This window comes from Diorhabda carinulata, chromosome Y (assembly GCF_026250575.1).
Source record: "Diorhabda carinulata isolate Delta chromosome Y, icDioCari1.1, whole genome shotgun sequence".
Taxonomy (NCBI): Eukaryota; Metazoa; Arthropoda; class Insecta; order Coleoptera; family Chrysomelidae; genus Diorhabda; species Diorhabda carinulata.
Genome location: NC_079473.1, coordinates 7,811,261 through 7,824,570, shown reverse-complemented (window position 1 = coordinate 7,824,570; position 13,310 = coordinate 7,811,261).

Sequence of the window (13,310 nt, the reverse complement as noted above, 5' to 3'; positions counted from 1 at the left end):
TCCCCGTAGATTTTTTCAAATGAAAAAATCGGTTTATGTATTGCTACATTGTACAGATTTTTCTCTATCCGAATCAGTTTTCAATTTTTCTCTAGCTCGAATAATAAAAAAGTGGGTTTCAGCTGCGTCCAAGAACTTTTTGGGGGGGGGACCATCGGGGGGACATAATTTTTTTCGTTAGCCGAAATACTCGAATAGAGGCATTCCGAACATCCCGTGATCGTAGCTCTCTCCAGCTCTGAGCAATCCAAATCACTTGGGGGGAAGAAGGGGGAGCGGGGGGAAATTTTTGGGACTAAATTTTTTTCTTCAAATTTGATTCTCTTGTCAAATTTTTTTTCTCCGGAAACTGACAACTCTTGTCGAATCCCTATATCATTTAACCCCCATGTACAAAATTTGGTTGAAATCGAAGTCAAAAGATTTTTTCTTCATTTTCATTCCACGGGGGTACCCTTTGAAATGTCGAATTCCGTTGCAAAAGCTCAAATTCAAAGCTCTATAACTTGCCTTGCGTAATCAAGGGAAAGGAGGTATATTTTTCCTATGATAGTACCTATGGTCTTCTTTCGATTTTTCTTCATTACCACGTTTCAGCTGCTAATCTGTGGATAATATGAATTTTTATGTGGATTTTTTTGAGCAAAAAATTTGTCTCGACTTTCACCCTGTATAATACGCGTATGTATGCGAATAAAGAATTGCAATGAGACCAATGAGTGAAATGAAGATTTTCTTAATCGATTGATGCCATGAATTCAAATTTTATACACAAGGACGACAATAATATTCCGAATATTTCTCGGTTTCGTCCCAAAATCTAGAAAATATGGTTTCGCATCAAAAGTATGTATAGGAAATAATCGTATACCATGTATTCGTTGTCGGAGATTCTCAAAAACATATCAGTTTTTGAGTCGGATCATGTGGTTTCTTCCGAAAATGCAATTTCCGTTTCTAAAACACAAATTCAGAGCGTCATAACTCGCCTTGTATAATCGGTATATGGGCAGATATATTTTTCCTATGACAGTACCTCCGATATTCTTCCGTTTCAATAATAATAAAACGCCTCAATTATAAAAGCGTGGAAATTATAAAATTTTTTGGTTTTTATTTCCAAGAAAAAAAAATACAATGATTAATCGACTCATTATTTTCAGCTCAATGGATTTATTATGAATATACATTGTAACTATTATACTAAATTCAAATTTCAAATTTTTTTGTTTTTATTTTCAATATGTAATGTAACATAAACATATGTAATGGCAGCTGGCGACAGCACATATCCCCGTCGCACTTAATTTTCAATTCTGATTTGCTGAAATGTTGAAGTGCAAGCTGGCATTTGCCTATGTTATTGTTATAAAAAATATATATTCTGGTGTACTTATCTAACACTCCGTACACTTTTAGAATTTTTCTCTTTGCTTCTATTTATCGAATCAAATGTTCGAATACATTGTAATGCAACTTAATGGTATTTTAGAGTTGTTGAATATTCAAGAAACATTTTTGTTTGAATTTTTGTTTTATTTTTTTAGCTCCTCAACAACCAGTTGAAAGTATATTGTTATCAAATCATTCTAATTGAAGCAAAAAACGTTGAGAGAACGAAAAGGGAACAGTATTCTTTTCAAAAAAAGTCCTAAACACCAAAATGTAGGCTTACAGCTGTCAAATGGAAGGTATCTATTTGATATTAATTATATGTATAAAGAATTTTGAGGGGACCGTATTTCTAAATGTTTTCGCACATTTGTTCTTAGCTTTTCAACTCTGTGTCACCCTTTACTGTTATGAGATATAAAGAATAATTGTAGATAAGTATAATTTTGAGTATGCCTCTTTCTGTTACTCCTTTTAATTTTGTTAGTACATGTCTTCTTTTTCCCTCGATGTATTTTTTATAGATTATCTTCTATTGCAGAAGATCAAAATTCATAATTTTCATTACTAAAGTGGAGTTTATCACGTCATTGCATCATAATCCTTTTTTTTTCGTGTTTAAAACTCATCGGATTGATTCCTTAATAACATATATAGCTGTCATAAAAACTCCCGATCTCATTTTTTACATTGCTGACTTGCTATACTATTATGACAAAAACTTTTTGTAAATTACTGACATCCAATCCAATTTTACTTTGAAAATTTTTGAATTGTTAAACAAGATATTCTCTAAAACGACTTATTTCATTAATAATTCACTTTATTTTCTTCCATTTTCCTGATTTTCATGTCTCTTCTTATTTTAACTTATGCAAGAAGTTATAACTTCATAACTTTCACAGTATGTAATGTATCTTAAATATTCATATTATTATAACAATTTATGCGTTTAAAAAAAAGTAAAGGTGATAGGAAGCTTTTGTTTTTTTATAAACATCGTTAGAGTGTAGATTTTTCAACGATATATAATTTGTTTCGATATCTTTTTGCTAACCAGAGTTGTAATTGGACCATTTCGACGAAATTCCAAGTTGCATGATTTGCGAAATTTATCAATGCAAAGGTGAAAACAATGTAACGGCTTTTTGTGATGGTTACTGAGCAGCTAGATTTTTTTTTTTCATTCTGTCTCAACCATAATAGCTATGAGAGTTAAGTTGTAATTTTAAGTACAATACAGGTGCAATTCTACTAATTTTTAATGATTTATTTGATATTCTTAAATCTCGTAATAGATTGGCAAAATAAATATTTTAAAAACCACTTAGCTCAAAAACAAAATATTTAATTGCATCAATTTATTATTGTGAATAATTCACATTATTATAATGTGAAGAGCCATGATGAGGAAAATGATGTTGAAAAGAAGTAAAAATGCTTATCGTTTGAAACGTAAATGAGCATGATTTCTTTCTAGACTTGAATGGTACAATCATACATAATTTCGAATTGTATAAGTATGAAAAAGAATCGGAAAATGGAGCCTTAGATACCTTCAATAATGATGTCAAATCTGAATATATATATAATTATGGAATAAACGGTTGATTGGATTGCATAGTGACAAATTGATAAGTGTCAAATTAGCATTAAGAAAACGAATGACAATATCAATACTGACAATTCCAGATCAGATAATACTTCGAATGGCTAATAAAGATGATGATAGAAAACAAAAGGGGAAAAGTGAGTGTGTGCTGCATTTACTACTACTACCACGAACACTCACTATTACACTGTATGACGCCTTTTTCGATGTTCTCTAGTTTCTATGTGTTTTGTACAAAACAAAAGATATTACCGCGTATAATTTGATTTCAGATGGTTAGTTAATTGAATTAGTAACTCACTAAAGGCATTGAAAAAAATATGGAATTTGATCCATTTGGTCGAAAGATACAAAAAACTACAGGAAGAGGTGATTCAACTGTTTTTGGTATTTGTAATAACTGCAAATCATCAATGGATTATTTCTTGAAGAAAATACTATTTATAATTACTCAGACTGACTTAGAACAATTTTCAAATTCAGTGGTAAGTTCAGTAATTACTCATTTTGTATTGAATATTGTGAACAATTTAAAATTTTTGTATCTCATATATAAACCCCAACAAATTGGTATTGTGTTTATTAACCTCAAATATTTGAGAATCCCAAAGTGGGGGGTTATTGTCTTCCCCAATTTGAACTATACGACGATGTATTGATAAGTTGGTAGTCTAGACCAGTTCCATGCATAAACAAAATATTGCGTTACCAGAGCATACCGAACAATAACTTATTAAAAGTGTCAGTGTTAAGTTTTACGTCAAAAACGTAAACCAGAGTTACGCAATAAATTGAAAGAAAACATATGTCCACCGAAATTGTGAAAATTGAAAAATTGGAGTATCGAGCCATTATCAAGTACCTGTATTTAGAAGCGTTAAGAGTTGAGCAGATTTACGAGGTAAATTTTCCATTGAAGATGATGACCGATCGGGAAGGCCAGCCCTGTGTCAGTCCTCGAAAATATCGATACAGTTTATGACAACAAAGCAACAATGGATGGAATGGCAACACTCTGGTTTTCCCAGACCTAAGGAGTTTCGTGTCCAAAAATGTGATGGAAAAGTTCTTGCTCCAGTTTTTTGGGATTGCCATGGAGTAATCATGATTGATTTTTTTAATAAGGGTAGAACAATAACTGGAGATTACTATTCGACATTACTGACCACTCAACTGAAAAAAAGTTCAATAGGTCACAAATTTTCTCCCAACGAGGAGGTAATAAAAGGTGTGGAGGTCTGGTTGCGTAAGAAATAATTTTGACATTGAAATTTTGTTTGGTTCTATAGTAGACTAAGAATTTTTCAATACATCCTCGTATCACCACAGAACTGCATAACGCAATAAATAACTAAAGGAATTTCTTGGTTGTCTAGGGTTCTTTTCTGCTTAAAACGCCAGTTAGAAAGAAAATAATGTTATTACAGAATTTATGCCTCGCCGTAGGATGGAGTAGAGCAATAATCTCGATCCTACATTGGGCCATCCTGCTCAGAATCCGCCTCGGATTCGTCTCTTTCATAGCTGACCCATGGATTTATATATTCATGTTGTCGTTGGATTGGGTCCCTCGTGATCTCCGATTTTAACAACGTCATATCTATCATTTTCTTTAACCTTAACAATTTCGTGAGGATCTAAAAATTTTCTCTTCAATTTTGGATTGGATGTATATACTTCAAAGGGTGTGGTACTTATGCTTCGCTGATAGGTCGTATTCGAGGCAGTCTGTACTTTGTCAACGTATTTGTACCACTTTCCTGGCTCTACCAAACTGAGTTTTGTTAAGACTGGTATAAGGATCCTATTTACCCTTTCCACTTGTCCATTACCTCGTGGGACTCCACAAGTTGTTAACGCATGTTTAATATTTTCTTCTCGGCAATATAATTCGAATTCTTCAGAACGGAACGCGGATCCTCTGTCAGATATTATCCTTTTTTTCCTATTTTTTCTTTAACAAAACATTGAACTATCTATTGAAAGAAAACCAAATAAATATCTACGTAGGGCAATAACCAACTGAATTAACAAATAGAATCGTGTAGATATGCCCAAATACAAATTACATATCGTTGATTATTCATACATAATAATAAATAAATATATACATAGTAATAAAGGATAGAAGAACACGTCCGCCGCAAAGCTGCGGTTCATTTTAATGCTTTCCAGCCCTGTGGGCTCCGGTAGTTGCTATGCATAGATAACGTCCCCCCCCATAGATATAACTAATAAACATGGACGTCGTTAAATAATTATTCACTAAATTTGTATAAACACATTCCATAATCCATCAATGTCTGTTTCGACAAAACTTCCTTACTTTCCCAGTTATCAATTTCGACAGCACATGGATTTTATGTAAAATAAATATTGTTCACGGTGGGTTCATAAAGTAATTGTGAATTAAAGTTCAAGCGATCATTTGTTAGCGGTACCTACTCTCTGTCTTTATCATCAGTTAATGTTACAAATCACGAAAAACAGAAACTATGTTCAAAAACAAAACCCTAGTTGTTTTTAGAAACTTTATTTTTCAAAAAATAAGATGAGATTCGTCTTTAGAAACTTTGTTTTTCAAAACCCAAACCAAAATTTGCATTCCGGAATTGCCATTTCAACAGAAAACAAAATTCGTATTTAGAAACTTCCGTTTTTGGAAACACAAACCAAAATGTGTCTTTAGAAACTTAATTTTTAAAAAACATAGACATTTGTCTTAAGAGACTTTCTGTTTCATTAGAAACCAAAATTTGTTTAAACAAACCTCATTTTTCCAAAAATAAGATGAGATTCGTCTTAAGAAATTTGTTTTTCGAAAAGCAAACCAAAATTTGCCTTCGGGAATCGCCATTTCGATAAAAAACAAAATTCTTATTTAGAAACTTCCGTTTATGGAACAACAAACCAAAATTTGTCTTTAGAAACTTTATTTAAGAAAAAATAGACATTTGTCAAGAAACTTTCTGTTTCAATTAGAAACCAATATTTGTTTATACAAACTTCATGTTTCCAAAAATAAGATGAGATTCGTCTTTAGAAACTTTGTTTTTCGAAAAGAAAATCAAAATTTGCCTTTGGGAATTGCCATTTCGATAAAAAACAAAATTCGTCTTTAGAAACTTTGTTTTTCGAAAATAAAAAAAAATATTGTCACGAGTGACTCTCTTTTGCAATTAGAAACCATATTTAGAAACTCTATTTTTCAAAAATAAACCAACGTTTTTCAGAACTGTCATTTTTGAAAAAACAAACGAAATATGTTTATAGAAACCGTTTTTTCAAAAAATAAATTGTCAGTTATCATAATAAAATGTTGGTGGATGTTTTATTTAAATAGACAGACAAACCAACGGATTGATTAAATAAAGTTTGTAAAAAGAAAAATTTCTAGGAACCAGAAATAAGTAGACTTAGCGAGAGATACATAACCTATAAGGAAAATAAGATCCGAGATTATTTTATATATCAAACAATACATGTGAACGTCCATTTTCAAAATAGAATACTTTCGACTATTCAATCAAACAATAATTGTGTTATCAACGATCTAATTTAATGAACAGTTACAACAAAATTTCTCTGTAACACAGTTTATAAACTCGACGACGAGGTAAACCTTTTGTTTTCCATTTCCAACTTTTTCTCTCCAAGCTTTTATTTATTTGGGAGGACGAATTAATAAAAACGTATACAACGTATACAAGTTTTACACGCCGTTAGAACTTCATTTACGTCCTGGAAAAAAAAGACATAAAATATCCCCCAAAATAAAATACGTTGCGAAAAATATTCCGAATAAAAAAATTCTCAACGAGGCCGTTTTAGAAAAATTTTCAGTGTAATGGGTGCTCCCACAAGTACCTAGCCTGACCTAGAGATGGTGGTTGTTATTTGAAAAATATTAGAAAGTACACAATCTATACAAAACTTTTATTTGAAAGGCATTAGCCTAAATAATATGAAAGCTGAACTGAATTCTACGCAGATCGAGATTGCTAATTTGTTATAAACAGCTTTGTGTAGCAAAGTTTAGACGAGACCGTACGACCTTCGAAGACCAAATGTTTCAATATTGAAGACTCGATCGTGCTTGTATTGATATTTTACTGTAGATTTTAGTTAGTAGATTGATTTACTTTAATTTTTAATTTAGTTAAAATCCGAAAGATAAATATAAAGCCGACAGATTTCTTTGCGGAGTAATTTCTACTAAACCGGTAAGACTAACGAACATTATAAATTTAATCATTAATCTAAACGCCAGAAGGGATTAAATTTTGGACTTAATTGGTATAACTTTCGAACGGTTGGGATTTTTGAGTCCTCACGTCCTTATTTCACACTTAACCGGAAGAAAGATGTGAATAATTGATTAGGAAAAACTTTTTTAATGCCATAATACAACTGTCAATCCGGCACTGTCTAGTCCTTATATTTTAAGCCACATTTTCTGGAAATTCGAATTTCATTGCGCAATGAAACGCTTTGACAATCAAAACGATTACCACTTGAATAGTCGATCATAATCGATTATCATTTAATCGTAACTAATCGATTTTTACCCAATTACGTTTCTCAATTCGTAAAACTGAATGAATTATTATGTTTCAATATTTGTGGTATAAAATTTAATACTCAAACTTTTTATTGGATATTGTTTGTTTTATTAGGAATACGTGATGTTTTTTCTATGACTTTTTGAAATTTAAAATATCCGTTTTTGACTAGCAGACATCACAACATTTCGTGCAATTTCGGTTTTTTAATCATTACATACTGTTTATACGAATTGTAGAAGTTTATTTTGTGATTAAGCCTACTGAATTGGGATTTATTTATAAAAAGCAGTGGCTATATAACCAAACAGACTGAATACATTGTTCACGCCGATATAGATTGACGCGCGTTTCGATAACCAAGTTACATAATCTTCAGAAACTGAAAATAAACTGTTTATTCTAAGAGCATTTAGGCCCTCGAAACCTCTCGCATAGATATCTGATTTTTTGAAAGCTTTGTCTGACTGTTGTGTATGTTTATTTAATTTCTTATTTTTTAGACCTTTTAATATGTTTATACTTCTAAATTTTCTTGATTTCTGGAGTCTTTCGTCTTATAAAACGTCAAATTTTTATTTGTATTTCAAAAATTACGAAAAAAAAAACGGAATATGCCTAGAATCAAGAAGAAGAAGAAAATTCAATGAAATAATGTCGAAAAATAGACAAAAATGATACTAAATATGTAGTTAGTAGTGAAAATTTGATAAAAGAACTTCAAAAAACGTACAAAAATATACAAAAACAAAAATAAAAGTAACGTGTAAGTCTTACATTAAACGGAGTCAAAGAAAAATATTTAACAGTGTAATATTTATTTTAAAAAATGGTAGTTTCGTTGTTGTTGAGTTCCAACCTAAAATTCATCACCTTGTATATGTTGAAAACGATAAAAAAATCAAAAACAATTGCTCATAATGGATAGAACAAATTTTTAGAAAAATATAGAAAACCAAACACGTTTATCGGTTAAATAGTCGCGCCCCGATTCACATCAATTTGCTTTGTATGTTTGTTTTTGTTGTCGTGAAATATTTTTTATGGTTCACGCGCGCTTATTTGCATTTATTTTTCACGACACTTTTTCAATTAGAGTTGATTGGTTCGTGTTTATGAATCCATCTTTTTATAGCGAGAGGAATAAATATACATTTTTTGCAAATTGGTCATCGTAATTTTGAATAATTAAAAATGTAATAACAAAACTCGTTCACATTTTATCAACAAAAAAAAATCCAAAACGATGAAACCCAATCTCGAGGACGTTGTTATGAACCAACGTTTCATCTGTAACATATAAAACGGTTTTATTTCTGTGAAACATTGTTAAACGCTAGATGGAAACATTTTCGCGTCGATGGTTTTGTTTCAATGTGCGCAAACGCGGCATCCATCTTGTACACAACTTTCTAATGTCAAAATTTTCAGTTAAATCACGATGTACATGTCGAGTATGTTTGCTATGAATAAACTGAACGATCCACGAGATTTCAGACAGTCTTATAGTCAATATCCTTCGTAAAATGAAATTTCGTTCATTTTACAACGGGACGTAAAAGTGCTTTTTACGACCCCCGATATTAAATAGAATCATATATTGCTGAATTCTACGTTTAAAAACTACACCAAGAAATAGAAAAAGAACAAATAATAGTCAAAACAAATAAAAATTTAAGCGATTTTTTATCAAATTGCAGCGTTTTGTTAGTTTAAGTTGAATAAAATTCATATTTTGATCATATCTCGTATATGAATGAAAATTTTCTAAATCTGTTAATTGCATTTCAGGTTTTAAACCATGCAAAACATTTTATAAAGAATAATTTTTTTTCGTAATATTAACAATTAAAAAGTTGAAGTACTTTTATATAAAACATGGAAATTCGTAATAAAAGTTGCAGACGGTGGTAGAATGAAGCTGTTAAAGTAACGACGATGTTCAAAAACTATAATTTTGTATAATGTTAAAAAAAAACAACTTATATATATATTTAAATAAATTTATTCATACAATTTAACAAATTAAAGTTATTTATTTGAAAAAATTATTGTTAATAATAACAGTATGAGCTCTAATAGTAACTATTCCAACATCATCTAAATTTTCGGAATCATTGTCTGGTTTTTCTTCACGATTAGAAGTATTGACAGCGTCTTCATCGAAAGCTACTTCTAGTTGAGGTATTGTCGTATCTTCGTTATCGTATTCAATAATAGTACCCAGTTTGAGATCTTCTTGTTTAGAACTAGAAGGTTCGCTTAACATAATAGGTACCTTCAAATCTTCAACGCTTCTTTCAACTGGACTCACGAATATAACGGTTTTCTTCGATTTAGTTATTATCGGTTTATCGATGTCGGTCAACGTGGAATTGATTGATCCTTCTTTATAGATTTAGTGAAATTACTATAATGTGAAGGTAATTTACGGATTACGCAAGATTTACTTTTAGTTACAACGATCGAATCGTTGGTACTAAGACTTCTTCTACGTTAAGAATGCCTTGGTGGTACTCGAGGTAATTTCTCCAAAAATACTATGGAGAATGTACATTCCGTTTGCGTGGAATTATCGCTGGTCCTTCTTCTCAATATATTTATATTCATTATTATGGTAAACAATTCAGTAATTATGACAGATGTCAAAACAGATCTGTCAATTTTGATATATAAACTGTCAATTATTGTTGTAGAACTAGATATTCGAATGTGGTTTTTTTTACGTAAAAAGCAAACACAAATTTCGATTAAATTTTGAGTTTATGGAAAAAAATTTTGAAATAAAAGTTATAAATATAGATATAGAAATTTTTACAACTTTGTCATCTAACTTTTTTCTATAAGACTTCTATAAGACTGCCAGAAATCGAGATAAACGGTTTTTCACCTTCACTGGTTACATATTTTTGGGATTTCTTCAAAAGGTTTTTTATCCTTGGACAACTCGGACAAACTCCTCCATCAAGCTTCAACTTCATCGCGAGCTCTTAAGAATTGATTCGGAGAGACGTTTGGAGTTTTGTCAAATCTTCATGAGGAATTATGATGAAAATCGAATTTTTTTCATAATTTACTAGTTTAAAGTTTTGTTTCCCACTAGATCGTGTCAAAACACACCCCAAACGATCCTTATATATTGAATCTGAATGTAAGAAAAAAGACTTGGACCAAATAATATCTCTCGTGTTTCATAAAAATCTGTTCAATTAGGAAAACTTTCAACGGATTTTCCTCCTAAAAGCTTTACAGCCTTCATATTATGTCATATTTATTATTTTAATCCGCGTTGATAGTATTTATATAACGAAAATACGGAAGGATGTCTTTTTCGTGAGTACGTTTTGTTATTTTGCAATGAATTTATGAATGCTTTTCCATGATTTTTTTAAATAAAATTTTTGCCACAATTTCGTTCTACTTTTTATACCCTAATATTACAAATATAAACCCCATCAGTTAGCTATTATAGCAATGAACGTTATCAAATTTATGTTTTCAATATGAAGATTGATTATTTTTGTTGAAACATCCTGTACATGTAGATTCGAAGGAAAATTATTTTAATTGAATTTTGTCAATTTATTTTCCTGTACTATACGCGAAATTAACTAAATTCTACAACACGCACCATATTGCTATCAAATTAAAATGGTTTATCATAAAAATCATGGTGTAATAGAGACAAGGTGTGTTCTCGCGCACGACCATTGAAAAAAACCAGAATTCATTAGTAGCTCGTGATATACGAGGTCTGGTTATTAAACGTATCAATCTCAAATTTTTAGTCAAATTAAAAAAGAAAAACTTTGACTGAGTGTTATAAATCGCTAAAAGAGGCTTATATGGACAATTCTCTATCTCGTGCGTCTGTTTCTGAGTAGTGTAAGCGCTTTAGATAGAGTGCTGAAGATGACCGGCACCCAGATCGTCCTGTGACTGTTTCAACTCCGGAAACAATCAATCAAATTGTACTTGCAGATCGTCGGATGAACATCCTTATGGTGTTATGAATAAAGAAACAAAAATCTGACTCCTGATCAAAAGCGCTGGCGTCAACGGGTCTTCTCAGATTTCCTTGAAAGCTTAGAAAAACTATCTGCTTTGAAAGGGATCCGATTTGAGTCGATGGTAAATCAAAAAATAACAAAACTTCTAAAGGTACTTACTGAAGAAGACTTGGTAAATGTAAAAAACGTATGGAAAGGGGTGTGGCGAAGGGATAAAACACCCAAATTAGAACTGAAGCCTTAGACAGAGTTGGTCTTATATCTAGTCACTTATTGGCTCAATTCCGTATTTCTAAAGCGCTCGTTGCCAAATTTCAGAATTCCAAAATCTATTGCCACAACGTACTGATTTTAAAGTGTTCAAAGCCACAATTTACGATTCTAAAATATCTGTTGTCCCAATTCACTATTTCTGAAGTGAGTGAGTCTTTTGTAATACTCTCATTATTCCGGATTTGTATCAGGAGTGAGTGAAATATTGCTGTAGAAAGACATGTATGTGACTGTATTAGCTCTGCTGGAATACCGCTATTGATTTCTTCTAATTACTTCTTCCGTGATATATAGTGTTAGCTATTCTATACTTTTCTTGATTTTCTATTAAAGTTAAATCATCAGCATATGCTATTATTTGTTTTGATTCATTAACGGTACTTCCATTAAACAATAACTCTGAGGGTCCTTCACCTTATCTTACTCTTCTTCAATTTCTTGTTTCTTAGACCTTTTGATATATTAATACATCTGAATGTTGTTGATTTTAGATCTATTCTGTTTCAAAATTATAATTTATATCAATATAAATAAGCAGATTGTCAGTGTCAATTACATATTTTGATAGACTTAAAGAGAAGTCGAAACGTCAACATCTATCTTTTTTTGAAAAACTATCAAAAAAAAACTAATTTTGAAACAGAAGAAACCTAAAATCAAAAACATTTGGATCCATATATATATATATATATATATATATATATATATATATATATATATATATATATATATATATATATAAAGGCATTTTCTATCTATTCAGGTAATAAAAAAATCCAGGTCTTTCTTTATTAGAATCTCGGTGAAGGACATGACCAATAAAAATTAATATTGGTCGCAAATTATTGCTAGAAACTAAATTCAGACCATTTCGACGAAATTCCAAGATGCATGATTTGCGAAATTTATCAATGCAAAGGTGAAAACAATGTAACGGATTATTGAGATGATTACTGAGCAGTTATTTTTCCTTTCATTCTCGCTCAACCATAATAGCTATGAAAGTTGAAATGGCACCCAAATTTTATGTACAACAGATGTTCTTCTTTATTTATCGAGAACAGATATTAATACATATTACCATAATGCAGGTGCTACAGCTGAATTTGTTCTAATTTTTAATGATTTATTTGATATTTGTAAATCTCGTAATAGATTGGCAAAATAAATATTTTAAAAACCACTTAGCTCAAGAACAAAATATATAATTGCATCAATTTATTATTTTTAAAACTACCTTAAAACATATATTTCAAAATATTTGTAGTAATGTGAAGAGCCATGATGGGGAGAATGATGCTGAAAAGAAGTAAGAATGCTTATCGTTTGAAACGTATCTGAGCATGATTTCTCTCTGAATCTTGAAGGTACAATCATACATAATTTCGAATAATGATCTTAAATCTAAATGGATATAATTATGGAGTAAACGGTTGATTGGATTGCATAGTGACAAATTGA